Here is a 26,586-nt window from a genome sequence, read left to right as displayed (position 1 = left end):
AATCAGTTGACGGGCTGGTTAGTATTTTATTGACATTGTAAGTTAAAAATTTAAAATATTGATCTGTTGTGAGTCACGAGAATGGCCGATATTAATTTATTCCGCCCTATGCTTTAAATGTGTGCTGAGCTGTAAAGACGAGTAAAAGGTGCACGGATGGGAAGGGGGTTTTTAGAATTTGTAGTTACTTGTATGAAAATTTGGCATGATTTGTTTTTTTGTTTTTTTTTTTTTTGAGTGTGGCTGGTCAGCTGCAGAACCTTCCGTTTAAGGAACTGATAGCATCTAGGGTGGGGCTAAGAGCAGAATCATGTTTAATCACATACTGACCAACTTCCTGACACTAAGAGAATTATCACCAGGCAGCAGCTACCAGGCTAATTTAACTTTAGTTCTGGACAGGCACATCTGCAGTAATCATTATTGAAGTAAAATTTCTTCAAGCAAATGTAGGCATTACTTGGCTTCCTCTTTCTGGCGATGTTTTCATGAATCCTCTACGGTGTTTTTGTCGTTGGTGTGCGCATATATGTCTTTCCCATTAGAAACTCTTTAAAGTACGAATGTCATATGCAAATACTATATTTAGTATTCTTAAATTTGAATATACAACATCAACAGATGATTTTTAGAAGTTTTCTATGTACCTACTCTGTGCCAAGCATTGCAGTGCCCTCGGGTGGCTTGTGGGCTACTAGGTGGAAAGTAGTAAACTGAGGTTAGAAAAGGTTAATTGCTGTAACAGGTAAGAGTGATCACTGGGTAGGATATTGAGGAAAGCTGCTTAGAAGCAGTAGCATTTGGGCTGGGATGTGTCGGATTATCTACTGTTATTTTATACACAAACCTGGGCTTTGTTGAGGCATGAGAGTTGCATGGCACTTCCTTTTGTAGGAACTTAATGTACAAGAGAAACCCAAATGTCTGTTTCTGACACATTTAGACTATCTGAGGGTAGATTTTGGAAATCCTTCCACTTGGGCTCATTGCCATAATTTTTTATTATGTAAGCTAACACACAAGAAGTTGCAGAAGAAATACATCAAAAATGCACCTTCTTAAAGTGGAAAGATCACATTCTTAGAGGTATTGAATGGATGTGTTTTACTGAAACAAAATCCCATTTTCAATTTCTGTGTGTCTACTCTTTATGCTAGAGGAACTCGTTAAATAGGGAATCATTTGACTGCGTTCGTGTATCCATTGATTTCCACTATCCAAAGTAGGGATGAGAACCAGAACCTGGCCCAAAGGCCTCAGAGCAGTTGAAATAAATGTATATGACAGTGTCCACGCCCCAGAGCTTCATTGCTGTGTTAATACCAGAGCTGTTCAACCTCACTTCCAGTCTCTTTGCTCTTGAACTGAATCGCCGTGGGCTTTGCTATCTGGTGCCCCAGCCGAGCCCTCCAACTTTCTGTCCACCAGTGTCTTACCAGGGCTTTTTAAATGCTTACCCGGACTAGAGATCCAGACCCTCAAACATCTGTACTGTTTGTCCCTTATCTTTTTGTTCTGTGTTTCCGTCACCTTGCGGGTATTTATAAGTCACCAGTTCTGCTTTTGTTGGAAGACCTGTGTGGCAGGGCTGGGCATCGCTTTCCTCTTTGTGTATGTAGGTTCTGGTTGCCTAGCTACCTCGGAGGACCGAGTGAGGAAGGGTCTGGAAGGGGAAGCCTGGAGAGGTCTGAGTTAGACTCACTCTGCTTGTTTTCCAGTGTGGGCGGAGCTCCAAGGGGCCCAGGGAAAATTTATTGCTGGGAAACAGCCACTTCCCTTCCACTTCTTCTTTACTCTCTTTCCCTCTATTTCTTTCTTCTCTTTTTAGTTCATTTCAGCTTCTAGCTCAGGCCCACGGGTGCTCACCGGGACCAAAGAATCTGCGGAGTCCATCGGGTCGAGGGGTGGGAACTTCCCGGAAGAATATCTTCGCTTTTCAGAGACCAGCCTCATGGGGCAGTTGAGAAGGAGGGCGTCCTGGGGGAGAGGTTTACTCTGGGTGTACATTCAGAAAATTTAGATGAGCTTCCCACTTCTTCAGAGTGCCTTGAGATTTGGAGTGGACCAGTGTAGGTTTTGAATCCTGGTTTCTTATCCTGGCCTCGTCACTTATTAGCTGTGTTACCTTGGGCAAGTTACTTGATTTCTCTGAGGCTATGTCTTCCTGTGTAAATTGGGAATAACAAAAGCTGCCCCATAGGGTTGCATAATACAAATTGTAGCAAAAGTAATAGAGAGTATGCCTCATTAGAATGTAAATATGTGGGCCTCCCTGGTGGCGCAGTGGTTGAGAGTCCGCCTGCCGATGCAGGGGATACGGGTTCGTGCCCCGGTCTGGGAGGATCCCATATGCCGCGGAGCGGCTGGGCCCGTGAGCCATGGCTGCTGAGCCTGCGCATCCGGAGCCTGTGCTCCGCAACGGGAGAGGCCACAACAGTGAGAGGCCCGCATACCACAAAAAAAAAAAAAAAAAAAAAAAAAGAATGTAAATATGTGCTCAACAAGTTCAAAGCTGCTATTATTATTATTATTTATTTGGAAGGGGGTTATCATTGAGAAGTGGGATGAGGGCAGGTTATGGAGAAATCAGCCAATAAGCCCAGCTTTTGTGACACAGAAAATTTCATTAAAAATCACACTTCGGGTGCAGTTAGGTTAGATGCATAACTAGGTTCATGGTGTGTTTCTCCTGTTGGCTGGGTGACCTTTTAAGCTTTCTAAACCATAGTTTCTTCATCTATTTTTAAGAAAATAATGGTAATATCTACTTCATGGAACTGTAAGGTGATCTTGTGTGTAAAACATGTGGCAGAGTGTCTGGCACAGAGCTTGTCCTAGAAAGGATCTTGTTTTTAATTCTTAGTAAACTTTAAGGTAAAAGAGCAATTAATGCTACAGTAACAATTACATCATCGTACTCTCTGTCCCTGGAAACATGGTTGTTTCCAAAATTTTTGACACTCCTGCAATATGTTTCTGGAGAAAACATATATACCCAACAAGAGCGTTAGCCCATTATTAAAGTGTTAATAATAATAAGTAGTAATAATAATAATAAGTAGTGTTAAATAATAACACTATTATTACTTGGGTAGAAATTTGTTTTCCTTCAGAAGTTAAGGCTTACTCCTCAATATACTGCAGTGGATAAAAGCATGAATCCTACTCTCTCAGTAGTCTCTGCTCCTGGGATTTAAAGACGTCTATGTAGAGTAATTTTAATTTCTTTATCACCAACATCTAGCACAGTGATTAACATGTGGTAGTAGCTCAATAAATGTCTCTTTAACTTAGATTGATTTTCCGATTTTTAAATGTTTCTTTTTACAAATAGTTTTTGTTCCATGGAGACTTAAAGTATTTGCACTTGTAGTGGTTATTTTGGTGTTTTATTTCACAGTGAACAGTGGGCATGTTAACCTGGATATTGGCATGTTACCAAACATGGCTTTTCTTTCTCAGTTTTGTTGAAACAGCTAGTTTCCTTAACCAAGGAATTTTGGTAAGATTTAGCGTATTCATCAAACACTAGTTGCCGGACGCTGTTCTAAACGTCTTACGGACGTTAACTTACTGAGTTCTCATAACAATCCTATGAGGAAATACAACTATGATACCCATTTTATAGGTGAAGAAACCACAGAGAGGGCAGGTAACTTGCCCGAGCTTGCACAGCTTCGTGAGAAGGCTGGCATCGAACCCAGGGAGCTGTTGACTCCAGCACCGCTCTTCTTAACCACCACTCTGCTCCTTGCTGCCCAGCATCTGAGTGCCCAAAGGCGTGTCTCTCTTTCTGTGTCTTTCATGAAAAGTTGCTTATATTCCCTTGGCCTGTGCACTGCTTTAAAGAAAGCAGCATGGAGGTGAACAGAAATAGAATAAATGCTGACAGTGGAAGAATCGTGATATGTTGAAATGCTGGTGATGTAAGATGTGGCCGTGATGACACATGCTGGGTTAGCAATGTTCACGTTCCACCAGGGGACCCAGTCACCAGTCTGCAAATAAGCTTTCTTGTGTTCAGATTCCTTGGTGATGATTATTCCTTAGGGGGCAGTCATCCTTTTAATCTTGTGGTAGAAAATTAAGAGCAAGTCTCACTGAGGTGTGGTTTATTTTTAAGTTTTCTTTTAAATATTAGTTTAGAGAAGTTAATTAAGTACCTGGCCTGTGAATCCAGCTTCTTGGATTTCTTCAGAGAGCAGGTTTTCTTAGGAGAATTAGATTACAAATTGGAGAGTTTTTACCTTATCGGTCAATCATGAACATTTGGGGTCCTGAATAGGTGGCAGGCTTGCATAATAGGACCTGAATAAAGTTAGGCAAACATAACTATCTCAGATCTTAAAGGCCTTTTGAACAGAGCCTTAAGCTAAAGTGTTTGTCAGGGTTTCAAGTAAGGCCCAAGAGGCCAGGGGTACTTTCTCATTTTGCTTGCACTGATTTGTGTGTGTGTGTGTGTGTGTGTGTGTGTGTGTGTGGTACGCGGGCTTCTCACTGTTGTGGCCTCTCCCGTTGGGGAGCACAGGCTCCGGACGCGCAGGCTTAGCGGCCATGGCTCACGGGCCCAACCACTCCGCGGCATGTGGGATCTTCCCGGACCGGGGCACGGACCTGTGTCCCTTGCATCGGCAGGCGGACTCTCAACCACTGCGCCACCAGGGAAGCCCTGATTTTCTTTTTTAACTTAGGTGTCTTAGGGTTGCCCCAGGTGTTATAAGTTGCAGGGAGGTCTGGCCTGCTTGAAAGCAGTGATTGTTGATTTTGGGGGTCATTGATCCCTTTGAGAATCTGGTGAAACCTGTGGGTACTCTCCCCGGAAAACACACACACACACACAGACACACACCCACACAGACACACACCCCTTTGTTCATAACCCCTTAAAGGCCACAGACCGTATCTGGAAATTCATCATGGGAGCCACTTACTGCTCCTCCCCTTATGTGTGCCATCTTCTGCCTTCCTGGCTCTAAAATTCAGCTAACCGGTTAGTTTCTCACACATATATTCTTGCTTGCACCCCAGGACCATTTGTTTTTTAAAGTCTTCTGTCTCTGGGAAGTGCATCTCAGAAGGGAAGAAAAAGCATTCCTTCAAACTCCACCAGATACTATCCCTGTAGGAGACAACTGTCAAGTGGACCCTGCGTTCTAGCCACCCTTAGCCCGGTAGGAACTGAGGCAGAAAGGGGTTCAGTGAGCGAGCCTGGAAGCTCTCCCCGTTCCTGCCGTGCCCCCTGTCCCCTCACGCCACACTGGATTCCCTGCGCTCACTCACCTTTATGTACCTTGGCACATGTTCTCCACCTGGAATGCGTGCTCATCTTTCAGGGCCCAGCTCAAGTGGAAGTCTTGCTGAACTCCCCCAGCAGGCCCCTCTCTCCACTGTGTTGCCACAGCAATTTTTAAAGGCCTGGGTTACAGCGCACACATATCAGGTTGTAATTATTTTTTATACGTTTGGCAGGCTCCACCGCCTGTAAACCAAGCACTTGTCTTAATCATCTTGATCACCCCAAACGGTGTTCGGTGCTAGGTATGTTTGCCATCCAGTGTCTAAACAGGTAGGCTGTGGGGTTAGGATGCCGGAATTCAGATTCTGACTTTGTGACCTTGTGAGGAAATGACTTCCGTCTCTTTGTGCCTCTGTTTCCACATCTGTAGGCTTCTGGGGGGAGGGTGGACAGAAAGGCGTGAATCAGTGCGTATTGTGTCTGGCACACAATAGTCAGCAGCTGCTAAACACCATGATTAATCATAACATTAAGCAGTAATATTGTTGAGTGAATGAAAAACTCTAAGTAATCCAGCCAGAATTGGAGATAACATTATTTCAAGAAATTTAGTCGATTCTGTATTGTCCAAGTTTAAATACCAGCACGGATCAAATAAATCAATCTAACACTTGTAGGCCACCCCAGGAGGCTTGGTAGGACACTGTACTTTCAGTCTACCACCCATCTCTCTGTATTAATGTTAACTGTGATCTCTGAAAGGGCTTTAAAGCACTTAGAAGTAGGTACTGTGGGAGAGTTCGGAGAACGAACTTATGGTTACCAGGGGGAAAGCAGGGGAGGGAGGGATAGACTGGGAGTGTGGGATTGACATGTACACACTACTACATTTTAAACAGATAACCGACAAGGACCTACTGTGTAGCACAGGGAACATGGCTCAATATTCTGTAATAACCTAAATGGGAAAAGAATTTGAAAAAGAATGGTTACTTGTATGGGTATAACTGAGTCACTTTGCTGTACACCTACAACGAACACATCATTGTTAATCAACTATACTCCAGTATAAAATAAAAATTAAAAAAAAGATACTGTGGGAATATGACTTTTTTTTTTTTTTAAGGAAATGCCCACTTTTAATGTATAGTTTAAATGTTACAACCTTGTGTTTTTCACATCACTTTCAGAGCAGCCCTAGTAAGCTTTGGGAAACGGAGGGGGTCGCCACCATGTTTAGCCCCACCAGTAACATTCAGCCCTGTGGGAATTCATAAGTAACACTTAATCACAAAAGCATTTGCTTCTGCTTCTAAGACAGGTCAAAGGTGGTGAGAAAAAAATGTCATTGGAGTTTCTTCCTGTGTGTGTTTTATTTGTAGGCAGGATGGAGAAGAGACATCATGCTAAAGTCATAATTGTAATAATCCTGTTTCAGAACTGGAAGGAACGTTGCTAGTCTAGGCTTTTCTCCTTTCACAAGTAAGGAAACTGAGGTCCAAAAAAGTGGCTTGATTTGCCATATAACGTTGTGTCTGGATGTGGGATGGGTCTATGCCATCAGCCCTCACGTGGAGTCACATGGATGGCCATGTGGCTGGCACGGGGTGAGGGGCTGCTGGAGGGCCCGTGCTCTCTGTGCAGGACCACCTTTCTGCCTTCGAGCACACAGCTTGCTTCTAGAAAGCCTTCCTGGACTCCCCAGGCAGTATCTTCTCTGTGCTTTCAAAACTAAATTATGCCTAAATTAAAAGCTGTGAAATCCAGGCCTCCTGGAAGGGTATTTAGTTTCCCCTTTTAAAAAAGCAAAACAATTAAGCTAATGACAGTGTTGCAAGCCTTAACCACATCATCCAGTGATTGATATACATGTCCCCTAGTTTTTGTAGTGAAATATAAAAAGTTTATAATCTTATTTCGTAGTCAAAGTTTAATCAATTACAGTTGGTCTCAATACATCCTTAGCAACTGGGGCCTCAGGTTACCCAGCAAGATCCCTTTCATTAATTTCTTGCAGTTGTTTTCCTTCATGTTTTGGCTTCTTGGTGTCTACATAGTTTCTAACCTTAGCAGCCCAATAAATGGTACTATTATCTCCAGGTTTCCATGCTTTAAAAAGTGGTATACATTTGCTATTGTTTCCTTTTTCAAAATGTAGGTCAATTTGTGAATTTTAAACTATTTTTAAAGTGAAAGAGGGGGAGGGGAAAGTGCTTTTAGAAGAAATTGAATCATAGTAATTTGTAAATTAAATGCCCTATCCCATGTAACTCGATTCATAGAACAATATTTTTGTTTGTAACTGTTTGGTTATATAATCTACACATAAACTTGGCAAATTTAAAAAATATGAAATCGCACAAGTCCCTTTGCCACTGTTGGCAGTATAGAGAGAATCAAACTTATTGCTCTATACCTGTAGTATTTCTATAAGAAACAACAAGTTGCATGCCTTGATTATTCTCTGTTTTACGTGGAATAAGATATTTGAGAGGTGAAAACAAAGAAGAGGCTTCATGGTGTATATCCCTGAAATGCACTTGTTTGGCACATTTTTCAGATCTTATAAAGAGAGTTAATCTTTTGGTGAGTTGTTGAATAACTTTTGACCCATTCCCCCAAAGTACATTACAAAGTATGTCATATCAATGAACGGAAATGCAATAATGACAGCATTTTTTAAAAATATAGTTTATTTGAATAGAGCTTAAAGTAATGAATTAAAAACAAAGAAACAACCACTACCACAACAAAAACACAGAATGATTCCCATCCACACACGCAGTATTTTCTCCCACTCTTTTAAACCACCTCACGTTTCCCAAGCACCAGAAATCCGTATTTTCTTTTATTTTTTGGTCAATAAAGGTAAGAGTGGGTAGAGAGACTCTGTTCAACCTCAGCCCAGCAAAGCACACAGCAGTTGGATAATTTACTGTACACATATTAGTGGTGCAAGACCTAATTCTTGTCCCTTACAGTAACACCACTGATGTGCTCTGGTACCCAACACAAGCAACAAAGCGGTACTTTTCACTGACTAATGGATTTAAGTTTTTTTGTTTTTTTTCCTGGTTTTCCTGGAGACACTGTATTCAAGATGTAGTTTAATAAGGACGGATTAATTCACTGCAATTGTTAAATTGCTATTCTGGATATTCCTTTTCTATTAATGAATGCTGAGATTGCAGCCTGATACTGTTGCCTCATAAGGGTTATTCCAAGGCACATGATGTACTGTTATGTAGATTCACATGCACTTGTGAGAAATAATACAGAGAGATCCCCACGTACCCTACACCTAGTTTCTCCCAGTGATACATCTTGCATAACTGTAGTATGAAATCTAATATCTCAACCAAAAAACTGACATTGCTCTAATCCACTGACCTTATTCAGATTTTACCAGTTATACGTGTGTGTTTATATTTAGTTTTCTAAATTTTATCACATGTGTAGGTATGTATGAACACAGTCAAAATACAAAACGGTTCTATCACCATAATATCTCCTGCTACAAAATGACAGCATTTAAAAAATTAGTGGTATTTAAGTGTTATATGAAGAGACTAGCGTTTGAGTTCTTGGTAGCTATCTCAGTTACTAATTGGAGAAGCTAGATAATCATGCAACAGTCCTTTTATACATGTCTGAGAATATATGGGTATCTTTGAGAGACCCGTACTAACACCCTATTTAGTAGTTTCTCCTAAAGGCCAAAATTATAGCCTCTGCCTCATCTTCATTTACTTTTCTTGAGATATGGGTGAAAGTGCTATGAATTTAAAAAATACCTATCTCTTATAGTTCACTTACTCCCAAAAGATATAGTAAGTGTCTACCATGTGCTTGGCACTGTGCAAGCTGCTGAAATTTAAAGACAAATAAAAACAAGGCCATTTTCTTAGTGAAAATGATGAAAAGTAAAGCAGATGATGACAATGCGGGAGGAAAAGTAATTATTTGTGGGTGTGATTTACTTTTTTTTTTTTTTTTTGTTACGCGGGCCTCTCACTGTTGTGGCCTCTCCCCTTGCGGAGCACAGGCTCCGGACGCACAGGCTCAGCGGCCATGGCTCACGGGCCCAGCCGCTCTGCGGCATGTGGGATCTTCCCGGACCGGGGCACGAACCCGTGTCCCCTGCATCGGCAGGCGGACTCTCAACCACTGCGCCACCAGGGAAGCCCTACTTTTTTTAATGAACACTTTTTTTTTTTTTTTCCCGTTGCACTGGGTCTCAGTTGCAGCTCTCAGGCTCCTCAGTTGTGGCATGCATTTGGGATCTAGTTTCCTGACCAGGGATGGTACACGGGCCCCCTGCATTGGGGGCGTGGAGTCTTATCCACTGTGCCACCAGGGAAGTCCCTATGATTTACTTTTAATATATAAGTGAAAGTCGTTTTAAAATGAGCAAGGCCTACTCCATTCATCTCATCTCTCTTCTCTCATTCAATAAGGGTGCTTATCAGTATACGTATTACTGATCATACAGTTCTATTGTCAAGAAAAGAGTTTAAAAATTTTTTATTTAATGTCCCAAAGATCACTTTTCTTTAGAACCAATCTTTGACAGATTAGCCTATAGTTGTTGAAACTGACTCTCTGGTCAAAAAGTAATGATTTTTCACCCCTTTGATGAGGTGTCCTGAGTCTTTGGTTAGATGAAAAACTGTAGACAAGTTAGCCGTGCATCTCATTTGCATTATTATTATTATTAATTTTTACCCTTAAGCAAGAAATCTTCACCAGGACCTCTGATCTGGTGCCAACAGTAGTGACCACAGAGGTGCTCATGACTTCTTTTGATGTCCCTTGAGGATGTTGGTGCCAAGGGCTACTTAAACCCTCCTTGGAGTGAAATGTTTTTTTATCCATTGAGGAGTGTTGCCTTAACTTGTGTCGCTTACCTGTTTCGCATTCCTATCACCCACACCACTTCCTTTGCTCCTATGACTGCGATGACTTCGTCCATGAAGGTAGTTATATTAAAAGCAGAGGGTAATATTAAAATCAGACAGGCTTCGTTAATAGAGCGTGAGAGTGTGGTTTGCATATTACTCATATGACTAACAGTTTAAGTTCAGGGTAATAGCTGTTGTAATAAAACCAAATACGGGGCTTCCCTGGTGGCGCAGTGGTTGAGGAGTCGCCTGCCAATGCGGGGGGCGCGGGTTCGTGCCCCGGTCCGGGAAGATCCCACATGCCGCGGAGCCTGCGCGTCCAGAGCCTGTGCTCCGCGGCGGGAGGGGCCGTAGCGTACCGCAAAAAACAAAAAAAAACAACACAAATACAGCTTCTGGCTCATTCGTAACATAGCGGTAGTTTCAGTTATTTGTTACTATTCGTGGCTTTATTCATGTTATAACAAGGCAAAGAATAAATAAATGGGGGGAAAAATCCTTACACAATTGTTTTCTATCTGGCTATATTGCAACATAGGAAAACAACAAAAGAAGAACCCTTTAGCTTGGACATTCCATTGACTCAAGAAAAATCACACAAGCCCTGAAGACAGCTTTTATTTGGAGAGAGAGAGACTTTTCTGGAGTCTTCCCATGCGGATTGTTCAGTAGAAATCCAGTGCACGCTTCTGCTCTTCTAAAATGATGATGTCTTTTGCCTAAGAATAGACCCTTCTTTCAGTATAGAAACCAGATAAGCTGTCCTACAGTGATCCAAATAGCTAGCGGCCTCATCCCCACCCAACCCCCAAACTTGAATAACAACCCAGCAATATAATTTTACCGTTTAAAACTTGGCTGACCCAAACATGAACTTTCAAAGAAAACAAGAGTCATTACTAAAAGAGATTCCATTTCTTTCCGGGGCCTAATTTAAGATGACTTTCCAGAACTTTGAAAAAACTTATTCTTCCAATGGCCACTTAATTGTGAAACAAAATAAACACCCACAAGGGAAGCAAACTACAGAGTTCTCTTATGTTTGGATTTTAAAATATCTTTTTTTTTTGGTGGGGGGGAGTTCTTTCTAAGGTTGTCCTACATTGTTTGGAATGATTTATCAGGTTCCATCCAATCCTGTGAATTTTAGGGGCGATGATTTATGAATAACTTTAATTCAGTAAGACTTCATTTCTTAAAATTTGCCCTGTTAAGCTTCTCATAATACCTCTCTATTCTATGTGCCCCGGTTATTCAGAGCCAGTGAGTGATGGTGTCAGCACTCTTAAGCCTGGTGGGCCTGGCTTCTAAGCCCTTGCTTGCTGCAGTGAACCAGACCACTTTTTATTGTGTATGCCTTTCCGAACACGTGGAAACGTCCTAGAGAACTGGAACAACTCTGAGGAACTGCAAGACAGTACTTAAAGTGGCACAGCAGAGAGTGCACAGGTTTTGAAGTCAGACAGGCCTGGGTTTAAATCCAGACTCTGCACTTTGAGGTGTTGTCTTTGGAGTAGAAGGAGCCTCATGGGTAAATCAGGGGTGATTCTCTCTGCCGTAGCAGGATCATTGGGATGAGTACATGAGATACTGTATGCATAGGATTGAATCAACTAAGTATAGCCAGAGTTTATGAAATGATAGCTATTCTTATTATAATGGAGTCATTATTATTATAATTATCAACTTGACCTAGAGCTCTCCCGTGTTCTGATTTTTGCCATGGTATACGTAAGACTTGTCATTGTACCCATGTTATCTAAGAGATGACTTCCAAGTGTGGGTTACTTCAAGAATAAAGTAACTGAGCAGTCATGAGTCTCAGGTGGTCCTAAACCAATGCAGTGACTTCTGTGAGGTGAGTGAGCCCATATTTTGTTTGTGGTTTAAAAAGGAGAAGGGAAAAAACTGTTTAGAGTCCTGCATCATCACTTTTCTAAGCAGTGAAATGAGGGAGTTACGTTGGACGGTCTCTAAGTTACCTTCTAACTCTGAAATTCTGTGGTTGGTATTAAACCCAGTACTAGAAGTCTGGGAGCTTTTAGTTTCCACAACTCTTAGGAAATTAGGTGTATCAGGGATTATTACCTGAGAGTTGGAGGTAAGGGAGTTACTATCAGTGGTCGACTTCTGTCCACTAAGAACAGAAAAAAAGAACTTTGTGTTTCATTCTACCAGATTTTCAAAAAAAAAAAAAAATTACTCCCTCATCTCTCTCTCTCTCTCTCTCTCACACACACACACACACACACACACACACACACTATCACACAATTTAGTTCTCCAAGTGTAAGCTTTCTATTTGTGAGCAGTTTATGGAATTTCATTTAACCAGCTCCTAAGGAGGGCTTTTGTGGGACAGGGAAAGGAAGACCTCTCTGTCCTTAAGGAATTTACAATCTAAGCAAGGCTGAAAATGAAGAAGATCTTAAAACATGTTTCTAAAGGACACATGTCCAAAGAAGACACATATCTATACCATCCAAGTGGTTGCTAACTTCTTGTGAAGGCGCCAAGTTGGAACACATGCTCTCTGGCCGTCTTTTTAGGTGCATTGCTTTTTTAAAAATAATTTTTTTATTGAAGTATAGTCGATGTGCAATGTTCTGTTAGCTTCAGGTATACAGCACAGTGATTGTTTTATACATATAATTATATAGACACACGTATTCTTTTTCAGATTCTTTCCCCGTGTAGGTTATTGCAAAATATTGAGTATAGTTCCCTGTGCTATATAGTAGGTCTTTGTTTATCTGTTTTATATATAATAGCGTGTATATGTTACTCCCAAATTCCTAATTTATCCATCCCCCCCACCTTTCCCCTATGGTAACTGTAAGTTTGTTTTCTATGTCTGTAAGTCATTTTGTAAATAAGTTAATTTGTATCTTTTTTCAGATTCCACATATAAGTGATACCATATGATATTTGTCTATCTCTGTCTGACTAACTTAACTTAGTATAATCTCTAGATCCATCCATGTTGCTGCAAATGGCATTATTCCATTCTTTTTTATGGCTGAGTAGTATCCGTGTGTTTGTGTGTGTGTGTGTACGTGTACGTACCACATCTTCTCTTTCCATTCATCTGTCGATGGACATTTAGGTTGCTTCCATGTCTTGGCTATTGTAAATACTGCTGCAGTGAACATGTATCTGCAGGGCACGTGTATCCTTTCGAATTATGGTTTTCTCTGGATATAAGGTGCATCACTTTTTGATTTACTTAATTCTTTCATAAATTTCATAGACCTTTCTAATTGAGTAGTACTAGTACTTTATGGTACATGACTTTCTAAATTCAGAGTCTTTGCTGTAACTTGGAATTCTGTTCATGTCAATAATCCTTATGGGACAATGAGTACTGTGTTGATGATATACACAGATTAAAGAGACAGCAGCCAATGGGGATATGTGCACAGTCTGTGTGTGTGCTTGTGTGTTTGTGGTGGTGGAGTGATGCGTTAGGGAAGACTGTATATCAGGAATAATCTTGAAGAGGTTTCAAAGGTAAGTTGGTGACTGGGAGAAAAACAACCTTTGGTTAGATTATTTAAGTCAGCAATATATTGATTCAAGATAGAAAAAACATTTGGAATATGGATAAATATAGGGAAGGAGCAACAATTTTTCTGACATTTCCTAAAGTCCTTATTTGGAATTTAGTTATTTCCAATAATTATCCCCATTTTTCTTTTGAAGAAAATAACTGTTCATAGTAAAACAGACTACCTTGGAGAATAGAAAGCTCCTGGCACCAGAAGATGTTTAGAGGCTTGGAGAAGTAATTACTCTAGGTTTTCTTTTCACTTTTCTGAACACTTTAAACATTTCCTGCTGCCAGGAGCTTTCTATTCTCCAAGGTAGCCCATTTCACTAGGGACAGTTTCAGTGGTTCTGCACTCCTAGAACTGTGACTTCCATGCCCAGTACTATTCCTGCCTAGTTGGATGACAACATATAATTAACCTACTCCTTGTACAGGGCAGCTGTAAATATTTTAAATGTGCTGTCGGATTTCTCCTGAGCCTTGTATTTTTCCCTTCAGGATAAACATCTCTACTTTGTTCAACCATTTTTATATGCCGTAGTTTCCAGTTGATTTCCTGACCTGATTGCTCTTCTCTGGGAAGTCTCCAGATGGGATTTTGTGCTCTGAGTACAGCCCTTCTATGCAGAACATGTTGGCACCATTACATTCCTTTATCTAACATTACTGTCACTTAGGACTGCATTAGCTTTCTCAGCACATGTCATCCTGCTTCCCTGCTTCTCCAAGGCTGGGCTATGTGGTTGCCACAGCTTGCTGGTGCCCTTACATTTCTTCCTGCAGTTATGGTTTGCTTGTGTTTTTGTTTTCAAAAGAAAGATGGATTCATTGTGTTGAATTCATACGATTGGATTTTGTGCTAGCAGAGATCCTTGCTCATGGGATTTAATGTTTCTTGAACATTTGAATAAGTAAGAACATTTGAATTGAATAAATAATGAACCTTTATACGGTCATGATATGTGTAGCAGTTTGACCTGGAGTTGCTGGGATTATAGGTCAAACGTTAAAATTGATGTTATCAAAGCCTGCCATTTGGATAAGCAAGTTCACTTCAGAAGAATTTTGTGTTGAACTCTGAGTGCTTTAACAAAAAAACAAACAAAACTGTTGTTTTTACTTAGGAAATGATTTATCTATTATGGAAGTTTATCTTAGAGCACAATTTTAGATATTTATTTGCTTAGTATTCATTCCCATCTTCCTCTTCCCTTGCCGATAAATAGCCTAGTGGCTTTTAGTAAAATAAAAACTAATCAACAGCGTTCTCTAAATAATTGTAAAATTTCTGAGCCAACTGCTAGTCTTACCCTTCTTCTTCCCAAGTTTTAGGGTGGTCATTATAACCTTTATCAGATACAGAGTATAACTAAGTAGATTTGCCTCATCTGTCCTACCTGTGCAGTGAAGTGGACTGACAATATGTGGAACCAGAAGTTGATGGTGGTCATTACTGCAAGGGGTAGGGAAGACGATAGCAGCCAAGAACGCCATTTTACCTGAAACTTCTAAGTGACTTGGTAGAGGAAACACTTATTCAAGCAAAGGTGTAACTGGAATTCCCTGGCAGGCCAGTGGTTAGGACTCTGCACTCACTGCCAAGGGCCTGGGTTGGGGAACTAAGGTCCCACAAGCCACATGGTGCGGCCGGAAAAAAAAAGGTGTACCTGATTACCTTTCACGGAGGATTAAGAATTACCATTTACTTCTGCAGTTGGAATTAAATTATTTACTTCTTTATCCTAACACACATGGCGGGGGGTGAAGGGAGAGGCATTTCAAGTACAGACTATACTACTCTACCTTTTTATGTTTTTCTTTCCCTTTGTATTAATGATATGTATTATTAAATAGCCTAGATGTGAAACTGTTTATGTCAAGTTTGTATTTATATACAGAGCTAGAAATAGATACGGTCTTATTTGAAATGTCTGTTTGTAGAGGGGGAATATCTGAATTTACTTGGAAGTGTCAAACATACTCTGATACTGTAATACTAGTGGTTATTTTGACCTAATTTTAGATGAAGTTAATGTGAGCTGTGATCAGTCACTAATGTGAAATAATGTTTGGAGGATAAACTTTATGGGTGCGTAAGTTAAAAGTAAATCACTTTAATCCTAAAGCCAGAAGGAAAGGATGTGTTCTATGTTTCCTGTCGAATCTTACAGCCGAGTTGGAGGAGTCATGAATCGGCAATTTCTAAGAAGTTAAAAGTAGTTTTGATAATTCATAAAGCATTATCTGCTCCTTTGAGAGTCCTTTCTCAGGATAGCATAATGATGTGGAGGCACTGATTCATGGTTTACAAGGAACCTTTTATAATAGGACCTAAGAGAACCTTAAATAGGCCGACTTGCAGTGAACGTCTCAAAAAAGGAATGTTGTTAGAAATCTTTTGACATTCTGAAAGTTACAAGAAAAAAGTTCTTCTGTAGAGGTAATCTTCAGTTTGCTTCTCTCTTGCTAATTGTTTCTTCTTTTATATAATAAAAAATTTTTTAAATTGTGGTTAAAACGCAAAATTTGCCATCTTAACCATTTTTAAATGTACAGTTCAATAATGTTAAGTATATTCACATTGTTATGCAACAGATCTCCAGAACTTTTTTTCTTACAAAGCTGAAACTCTGTACCTGTTAAACAACTCCCCATTTCCCTTCTCCCTCCAGCCCCTGGCAGCCACCATTCTACTTTCTGTTTCTGTGTATTTATCTACTTTAGGTAATCCTGTATAAGTGGAGTCATACAGTATGTCTTTTTGTGACTGGCTTATTTCACTGAGCATAATGTCCTCAGGTTCATCCATGTTGTAGCATGTGACAGGATTTCCTTCCTTTTTAAAGCTGAATTATATTCCATTGTATGTATAGACCACATTTTGTTTTGTTTGTTCACTCATTTGTTGATGGGCATTTGGATGGCTTCCACCTCCTGGATGTATTGTGGATTATGCTGCTGTGAACATGGGTGTGCAGATATCTTTACAAGATCCTGTTTTCAGTTCTTTTGGGTATATACCCCGAGGTGGGATAGTTGAATCACATGGTGATTCTATGTGTAATTTTTTGAGGAACTGCCATACTGTTTTCCATAGCAGCTACACCAATTTGCATTCCCACTAACGGTGAAGAAGCATTCCAATTTCTTCACATTTTCGGCAGCGCTTGTTATTTTGTTTTGTTTTGTTTTCTATAGTAATTATCAATTTTTCACACTAACCATAATGATCAAATAATTTTTGAGTGCCTGAGTGTACACAAATAGGAGATTCGGGTGTAGTCTAAAAAGCTAGGGTTTTAAATTGTTCTTTAACTTGCTTTTCATAGGTCTGGTATATTGTTTCTTCTCGATTTTCAGCAAAACCAGTAGAGAAATTTTTAACCAGGGTAGAAAAAGCAGTGGAACATTGTGTAGCTAGAATTGCAGACCTCAAACTTGGCACAGGTATTATTAGGCTGACAGAAAAAAAGTCAAGTTCAGTAGACCAGATTGTGGGGAAAGCACGATTCATGTCATAGAGTTTACAAATAACAGGTGTACATAGTGCACTAGGATGTTTCTTGCCCATTAATGGAAATGTTCCAGAGACTGAACAGTCTAGAAAGATGGATAAGGTGTATTTCACTTTTTCCATCATAATGCCTAGTTTCTGTCCTTTTTCTGTTACAGACGCTAGGTAGTATCAAGATTGTTTCCTTGCTGTTAAATGTGGAAAAAATGAACCCTCCAAAAATAGAAAAAAAATCTAATGTTTTGGGAGTTTTTCCACTGTAGTGTTTATTTATTCGTGTATCCTCTTAACAATCATATCAGAAACAACATGATCAGCCTCCTATAGACTACACATATTAGAGAAACAAGTAACTTGGATAGAAAAACATGGGAAGTTACTGAACTAAGAGCAAGTAGTGACTTAATTTTGAGCGATACTTTTTTGGACCTTTACTATGCCAAATATTCCCTCTGGTGATATAGGCAATAATTAAGCCCCAAAATGAAATAAAACACTTGAGATTCTTCACACTCCGTTTTCGCATTCTCTGCACTTCCAGGTCCTCATCGCTTTTTTCCCTTTTGCCCTTCGTTCTGCAGCACTCCTGTGTCCCTTGAAGGTTTTCTTCCCTCTCGCTTCCTCTGACTTTGGCAGCTCCCAAATGCAGCGTTGGTGGCACTGTATCTTGTTTCCGTAAACCCTCCCGGCCAGTCATTTATCTTATTTCTGTAAACCCTGCCGGCTGGTCACAGCCTTCTCATCTTAATTACATTCTCCTTACTCCTGCTGTCTTCCCTGAAGTCTTCCTGTTTTGCTAAAGACGGTGCCCCTTAGGCCCTTGGTTTGCCGTCTGCCTTTCTCTTCCTTCGACTGATGCGTGCGGCACCAGAGAGCAGTCCCCACCACCGGAAGCTGTGTCGGGTGTGCAGCTGCACTTCCGGAGGCGGGACACCCCTCCGGCTGCCATCTTGGTAGCGGGGCCGAGGGCGCCGGCTGAGCCCGAGCCCGAGCCCGAGCCCGAGCTTGCTGTCAAGAGGGGGAGGGCACCAAGTAAGAGACCTGTTACGTTTCTTGCGGAGAGAAGAGGGAAGGTCAGGATGGCTTTGGGGATGATATTAGTAGCTGAATTAAGGTGTCCAGGGAAAGGCTAAACAGCTTGGCCATTAGCTGTCGCCACTGATGTCATGACTCTTAATGGTGACCTTTTTTTTAACCCCCCATAATAAATTTTCTTTAATCATCGTGTCGATGTTAATGTCCCCTGAAACATCCACTTGTGACAGTAGGGGCGATTGAAAAAAGCGTGTGCTTAGACAGCTTCCTCCACACCCACTGGCAATGGCTCCTTGAGAACCGAGGATGGCTGTGACAGAGCCCATTCGAGCTCTGCCCTGTACCCACAACGCTGATCTGGAGCAGTGCGCTGTGTGGGTGTGGTTTATGAAATACAGGCGTAAATCTAGGCCCAGTCTTTTTCCTAAAATGCAGTACTTATTGTTCTTTTCCTGAAGCCTCAATATGGTTTTTAAGATTTTTTTGTGTCCTGCATGAATCACTTTGGTAATTATGACTAGAAAATCCAAAACCTCATTCATCTGGATGCTGTAAAAGAGAAAAGACAAGACTGCATAGCATTAATGTTAAGAGTCCAGGCTCTGAGCGGCTTGAATTGAAGTCTCAGCTTTAACACTTACCAACTTTTTGACCTTGAGTAGGTTCCTTAACCCTTAGTTAACCTCGTTATCTCAAGAGGGTTGTGATAAGGATGATTGAGTTGATACAGGTCCACACTTCCTTCTCTGAAATCCTTGGGACCAGATGTGCTTCAGAATCTTTTAGCTTTTAAAAGGTAACACAGATGCAAAGCACGTGGAGAGTGGGGAGGAGGTCGTGATGGCGGCCCTGGAGCCGGAAGTGCAGCCCCTGGCCACAGTCTCTGGCAGAGGACGTGGTGGAGAAGAAACCTCAGGCCACTGCTGAGGCGAGCAGCAGGAAATGCCAGCAAACCGTGGCAGAACTGGAGAGCGTCCTCAGCCACCTGGAGGGTCTCTTTGCCCGGACACTAGTACCACGGGTGCTGATCCTCCTTGGGGGCAATGCCCTCAGTCCCTAGGAGTTCTATGAACTTGACTTGTCCCGCTTGGTCCCCCACAGCGTGGACCCGAGCCTGATCACAGCAGCTTGTTTGTGCCGCCTCTTCTGAGCCATTTTCATGGCTGATGCCTTCAGTGAGCTGCAGGTTCCTCCACTCATGGGCACCATCGTCATGGCACAGGGTCACCGCGACTGTGGAGAAGACTGGTTTTGACCCAAGCTCAACTACAGAGTGCCCAGCCTGGGCCACAGATTGGCTGTGACCCTACCCTGTGGCCAACCCACCATCCCACCTACAGCCTGGGAGGATTACATTTGGTTCCAGGCACCGGTGACACTGAAGGGCTTCCATGAGTGAATGGGAATGCTCATCCTGAACACAATGGCTAAATTGTCTTTCCCCCTGGCACCAAGTCACCCGTCTCTTGCTTGGAGCTAGTTAATTCCTGGTGAGAGGAAGGTTCTCTCCTCCTGGCTGCCTGCCTCCGTTATAGACTTCCCCAGGGGCTGATGGTATGGCTAGGGCTGTAATAATCATCACTGAACAAGCATCTCTTTGAATCAAAGGCTGATTTTCCCAGAGGGTGCTGGGTCAGGTGTTTCTTTTGGGGGTTGGAAAGCAAACATGGGCCCATAGACAGACACCCCTATGGAGGTGACCCTTTCCTGCTTTTTACTGTGGCCTTTCAGAATTTTTACTAGGGACATAATGTGGATGTGACTTGTGAACTTAAATATAAAATGAATGGATTAATGTTAAAAAAAAAAATAACACAGTGTATAACCCACTGAACACAATACCCCCAGTGAGATCTAAGGTAGAGCCTAGTAATTAAGCAGACTATTTCTCCAGTGAAACAAATAGTTACACTAAGTGGGAGAAATGAAAATTAGTCATTTCAGGTCATGTTTTGCCACCCAGTGCAGTTACATATACGACCCTTCTCCCCTCATCGTACACAACTTTAGGCCTTCTGAGCTCTTAGGCTTTGGAATTGGATTAGGGTTTGTGGATCCCTACATAGCCATTTGTAAGCACCATTTTAATGTTAGTTATATGCAGAACTGAGTTCTTTCTATACTTTAGGACCTTTGGCTTGTCACTATAAGAATAGTTAAGTCATTGTGGTTTAAAGTGAATATGGTGAGGGTCACGTAATTATATGTATTTTTCACATATTACTATTTCATTTGGGTTTCAGGTCTACCCCTTTTTCCAATTGTAAAAGAATAAGAAAGAGGACGAGGCGGAGCAGAAACATGCCATGTTCTTTTTTTTTTTTAATTTTTATTGGAGTATAGTTGCTTTACAATGTTGTGTTAGTTTCTGCTGGACAGCAAAGTGAATCAGCTATATGTATACATATATCCCCTCTTTTTTAGGTTTCCTTCCCGTATAGGTCACCACAGAGCACGGAGTAGAGTTCCCTGTGCTATACAGTAGGTTCTCGTTAGTTATCTGTCTTATACATAGTAGTGTATATATGCCAGTCCCAATCTCCCAATTCATCCCACCCCCACCTTCCCCGCTTGGTATCCATAAGTTTGTTCTCTACACCTGTGTCTCCCTTTGTACCCACTTTTCTAGATTCCACATATAAGCGATATTATATGATATTTGTTTTTGTCTGACTTCACTCTGTATGACAGTCTCTAGGTCTATCCACTTCTCTGCAAATGGCACTATTTCGTTCCTTTTTATTGCCAAGTAATATTCCATTGTATATATGTACCACATCTTCTTTATCCATTCCTCTGTTGATGGACATTTAGGTTGCTTCCATGTCCTGGCTGTTGTAAATAGTGCTGCAATGAACATTGGAGTGCCTATGTATATATATATATATATATCTTTTTTTATAAAATTATCCATTTATCTATGTATTTTTGGCTGCGTTGGGTCCTCGTTTCTGTGCGCGGGCTTTCTCTAGTTGCGGCGAGCAGGGGCTACTCTTCGTCGCGGTGTGCGGGCTTCTCATTGTCGTGGCCTCTCCTGTGGCTCGCGGGCTCTAGGCGTGCAGGCTCAGTAGCTGTGGCTCACTGGCTTAGTTGCTCCGCGGCATGTGGGATCTTCCCAGACCAGGGCTCGAACCCGTGTCCCCTGCATTGGCAGGCAGATTCTTAACCACTGCGCCACCAGGGAAGCCCTGGAGTGCATGTATATTTTTGAATTATGATTTGCTCCAGGTATATGCCCAGGAGTGGGATTGCTGGGTCATAGCCACGTTCTTCTTAACCGCCATCTTGTCTTGCCTATACCAGTTGACTCCTCATTGAACAATTTTTTTTAGAGAACATCTCTTTCAAAGATTTCAGATTTCTGAAATATTTTCTTTTGTTTGTGACTTCTGCTTTCATTTGCCTCTACTGTTAAGCACACATTAAGAACAGAAAGCCACCCTGTAAATCTTAATCTTTTGCTCTGGTTTGCTGCCAGTGAATCACTTCTAGAATATCTGATGTAGAAAAATCTTGAATTTTAAGTAACTTAAGTGTTCCTAAGATTTTAGTTTTCTTTTACAAAGAAGGGAGCCTCCTGAGCTTAGGACTGTGGGGTTAGTTGTCTCGTATGAACTCATGGTTAGTATTACAATTGGCCTGAAAGTCTAGCGGTCTGGCACGTCTTATTCTGTTAAAATCCATTGAAAAATCTTTTGACGCTTATGGTAGAAAATAAGTAGATGTTTGGATTTTCATCCTCTTTTCACCTAGTACATATATTTGCCAGTCAGAGACTGACCAAAAGGAGAATGTGGAATGTTTGAAAAAATAATGTATGCTTTTGAAAAGATAAGACAGATACTGTATGCAGAAACTATGTACTCTATGAAGGGCAAATTTAAAATTTTAGAGGAAATGTTACTATCCTTGTGTCTGTAAGAAACAGACATATTGACAAAAGTAACTATATACATAGATATTTAAGCACTTCAGGAGAATAATTTTTAGATTAGTTTGCTGAAGTATATATCCTCTGAAGAACTACAAATTTCATTTTTACTCATTTATAAATCAGTAGTTCATTAGTTCCTAAACATAACTGATTTCTATAGAAGTGAAGCTGATATTGGGGTTTTTAGATTTTTCTTTTTCTCTAACGTTTATCATTTATCTTTAGTCTGTCTATAAATATATTTGTGTGAGGATTTTGTTAACTGATTTTATTGCCTCCTTAAGACATACCAATGTGGCACATTAAAGTTAACTTGGAAAGTTAGATCTCAACGGGCAGAAATCACCTTGAAGTAAGCCTTGTTTCTTTGTATAAATTTCTCTCTGTTGCTGCTTCACATCATAGTGAGGTGGGATATTAATTTTAAAGATGATTTTATAGTTTGTGTTTGGTGATTCCTTCTAGTTCACTTTTCTCTTTTTTGTGTAATCTGTGAGGTGCATTATGTCACTTGGTATGTTTTATTTTTAGTAGTCTCACAGTATTTTAAATCTTATATTTTACTCCTTTAGCAGGTAGGAATCAAGGCCAGCAATCATTAACGGTGAGGCTGTTCTGTTTCAGACTTGCTCAAAAACCAAGGAGGTCAAGGAAGAAACCAAGATATCTTAGGTTCTTCTGCTTCTGTTTTCTATCTTAAGATTTAACACAGGTAGATTATTTTTTAGTTTTTAGTTTAATAAGTTTGTTTTTAACGAGATATTTATAGCATGAGTGTATGTGTGTGTATGCCCACATGCACGCAGTATGGCATTGCAGCAACGAAAAACAGAGTCACGTGGATTGAACATAATAGACATTTATTTCTCTCACATGAAAACCTGAAAAGTGGTCCATGGTCTGTGTGGTTGGTCCATATTCATCAGGGACTCTATTTTGTTGTTCTGCCATCTTCAACAGGTAGCTTTTATCTTATGGTCTAAGATGGCTGCTCCAGTTCTCACCATCATACCTTCTCTGCAACAGAAAAGAGGGACGATATGCTCCCTTTATGGCACAACTTAGGACCTGCAGGCATTGCTTCTGCCCACACCATGCGCAGACCTTAGAAATATAACCTTAACCAGCAAGGGAGTTTGGCAAATCATGTACCGAGCTAAAATACATTACTTTGGGACTTCCCTGGTGGCGCAGTGGTTAAAAATCCACCTGGGGCTTCCCTGGTGGTGCAGTGGTTGGGAACCCGCCTGCCGATGCAGGGGACACGGGTTCGAGCCCTGGTCCGGGGGGATCCCACATGCCGCGGAGCAACTGGGCCTGTGGACCACAACTACTGAGCCTGCGCTCTAGAGCCACGAGCCACGGCTGCTGAGCTCGCGTGCCACAGCTGCTGAGGCCCGCGCACCTGGAGCCCGTGCTCCGCAACAAGAGAGGCCACTGCAATGAGAAGCCCGCACACCACGAGGAAGAGTAGCCCCTGCTCACCACAACTAGAGAAAGCCCGCACGCGGCAACGAGGACCCAACGCAGCCAAATATAAAATAAATTAAATTAAATAAATTAAAAAAAAAATCCACCTGACAGTGCAGGGGACACGAGTTCGAGCCCTGGTCTGGGAAGATTCCACATGTCGCAGAGCAACTAAGCCTGTGTACCACACCTACTGAGCCTGCGCTCTAGAGCCCATGAGCCACAATTACTGAGCCTGTGTGCTGCAACTCCTGAAGCCTGCGCTCTAGAGCCCATGCTCTGCAACAACAGAAGCCACTGCAGTGAGAAGCCCGAGCACTGCAACGAAGAGTAGCCCCCACTCGCCGCAACCAGAGAAAGCCTGAGCGCAGCAACAAAGACCCAACGCAGCCAAAAATAAATAAATTTAAAAAATATATTACTTTGTAAAATGGGAAGAATAGATACTGTAGAAAACCGGCCATTGCTACTAAAGTGTGTAATATTAAGTGCAGTGTTTTGTTAACATTGAATACCCGTCATTATCAATATTTACCAAAGGAAAAAAAGACCCGGGAATTCCCTGGCGATCCAGAGGGCACGGGGTTCTATCCCAGGTCAGGGAAGTAAGATCCCCGTACAGCGAAGCCAAAAAAAGAAAAAGAAGACCCACGTCTGTTATACAGCCATTGGGATCTATAAATCACCAGTCTTGGGTATCCCTGAAAAACATTTCCTTACAAATCTTCACGTGTAGAGAAGGATCTCTAATTCTTAATTTAGGAAAGACTTTGTAAGGACAAATTGTTATTAAAAAAAAAAGCATATGGTTTAAAAACTAAATTCAGTAAAGACTAGAAAGTATAAAAGTCCTTCATCTAACTGGCTTTGAAATAAATACTTTTAGAGCTTTATTTTGTCAGTATACAAAATTGCACCTGCATCATGTTTTTGTATGTTCGACATCTTTCTGTATCAGCAATGTAGATCTACCTCCCTTTAAAAAATGTTATTTAGCATTTATTTGGGGATTTTTTTTAATTAAAAAGATTTTAAATTAGAGATTTACAGTGTTAGTTTCAGATATATAGCAAAGTGATTCAGTTATACGTATATATTCTTTTTCAGATTCTTTTCCATTATAGGTTTTTACAAGGTATTGAATATAGTACCCTGTGTTATACAGTAGGTCCTTGTTGTTTATTTTATGTACAGTAGTGTGTATCTATTTAGGGAATTTTAAAACAATGCTGTTAATATAGCTGTCATGTACTTCATTTGTGATTACATGTTTTTGTTGGTTGATTCATTATGGATAGTTCCCTGATCAAAACAGTAGACTTATAAAGCCTCTTAGTTCGTTTTGTTCTTGCCTCAGAAATCTATAGCCTGGTCTTTCAGTGTTCCTGATTTTCTCTGAGAATACATACGCTGTTAGAAGTAAGAGGGTGTTGGCATGAAAAGCAAACAAACAAAAATTGGGATTTTTTTTTTTTTTTTTTTGCGGTACGCTGGCCTCTCACTGTCGTGGCCTCTCCCGTTGCGGAGCACAGGCTCCGGACGCGCAGGCTCAGCGGCCATGGCTCACGGGCTCAGCCGCTCCGCAGTATGTGGGATCTTCCCGGACCGGGGCACGAACCCGTGTCCCCTGCATCGGCAGGCGGACTCTCAACCACTGCGCCCCCAGGGAAGCCCTGAGATGGTTTTTACAACTATAGTGTCCATTGTTAAATTCAGAATGAAACATTAAAAAAATCTGTTTTCTAGTTCTGGATCATTTTTGTATAATTCATGTTAATTAGAATATTAGACATTAATGGATTAGCTTGTATGTCAGTAAAGTATTAGAAGAGTTGGTATCTTTCACGTTATCTTAATGCTGTAACATTAAGGATGTGTGAAGTCACTTGCGCGTTTTTTAAAAACGTTCAGTGTGATGTTCTTGGTGGAAGATGGCAGGGTACTTGTGAGACGGTGCACTCCTGGTGTTTGGCCCCTGTGCCTCTTTTACCATTGGCATGAGGATTAGCTCTACCACTGTGTTCAGTACTAGTCTTAAAACCAGGTCCCTTTCCATTCTTTACTGTCTTTACTGTGTTGCCTCTCAAATTCAAGACACCTTATCTATCAAGTATAGAATTATTTGAAATGGAAGCAGCGGTGCATGAAAAAGAAAGGGTGACTGGTAGGAATTGGTAAGAATTTGGAAAAGTACATAGAACAGTAGGTAGAAATGGGTATAATGGATTAGAGGTCTTGGACTCAGGAGAATCAGGTCTTGGCTCTTATCACCTTGTAGTTTTATTACAAGTTACTTAAGCTTTCTGAGCCTCAGTTTTCTCATCTATAAAATGGAGACAGAAATAGGACCTAGTTGATCTGGTTGGAGTTGGGATTAAATTCTGCATGTGGTAAAATGCTTGGCAGTATTTTTTAAGTATTATACAACTCTGTATATCCTTTATTTCTTCTCTTTATCCAATTCATCAAAGCTTTGTGAGTCCATATTCACTGGAGCAGCTTTTCTCTCTATTCTGTTTATCAAGCCTGCCCTGCCCCTGAAGTTGAAGTCAGGATTAGAAATCTGGGAGTTTGGCATATTTTTTCACTCAGCTAGGAACACTGGAGAAGAATGATAGTTACCTTTTACAGGGGAAACAGCATTTAGGTCAGTGCTAACTCCACATTCTCAGACTTTTGAACAGTTTGCCACTCTGGTATCTATTCCTTAAATGCTTTGCTGAGCCTCATTGAATGAAAGAAAAGAAAGTAAGAGAAAGGAAAATGTGACAGGCATAGCATTTGTAAACTTGGATTTTTAGTTAAAATACTAGGATTCTCTAACATGATTGTCCTCTTCTGACTTAGTCCCATATTTTCATATCCTGAAACAACCTAAATCATGTCCCCCTTTTCCCTCCGCCTTTAGTTCTCCGCAGGTCACGAAGCCTGTCCTCACATACACCT

The 26,586-nt window shown here is 41.1% G+C and overlaps 1 protein-coding gene and 1 pseudogene across 4 annotated transcripts in view; both read left to right on the top strand.

The window, feature by feature from the left end:
* RBPMS (RNA binding protein, mRNA processing factor) overlaps window positions 1-26,586 on the top strand; it is a gene marked incomplete at both ends in the record, with an annotated part of 191,409 nt that overhangs the window by 26,232 nt on the left and 138,591 nt on the right. The window lies entirely within an intron of this gene.
* Window positions 10,207-19,635, top strand: LOC307068768 (MAD2L1-binding protein-like; annotated as a pseudogene). Its single transcript has 4 exons — window positions 10,207-10,212; window positions 17,743-17,851; window positions 18,018-18,233; window positions 19,127-19,635. The product of its transcript is annotated as an MAD2L1-binding protein-like (transcript).

This window comes from Hyperoodon ampullatus, assembly GCF_949752795.1.
Source record: "Hyperoodon ampullatus genome assembly, chromosome: 20".
NCBI classification, from domain to species: domain Eukaryota; kingdom Metazoa; phylum Chordata; class Mammalia; order Artiodactyla; family Ziphiidae; genus Hyperoodon; species Hyperoodon ampullatus.
This window is presented reverse-complemented; position numbering and strand designations above follow the sequence as displayed.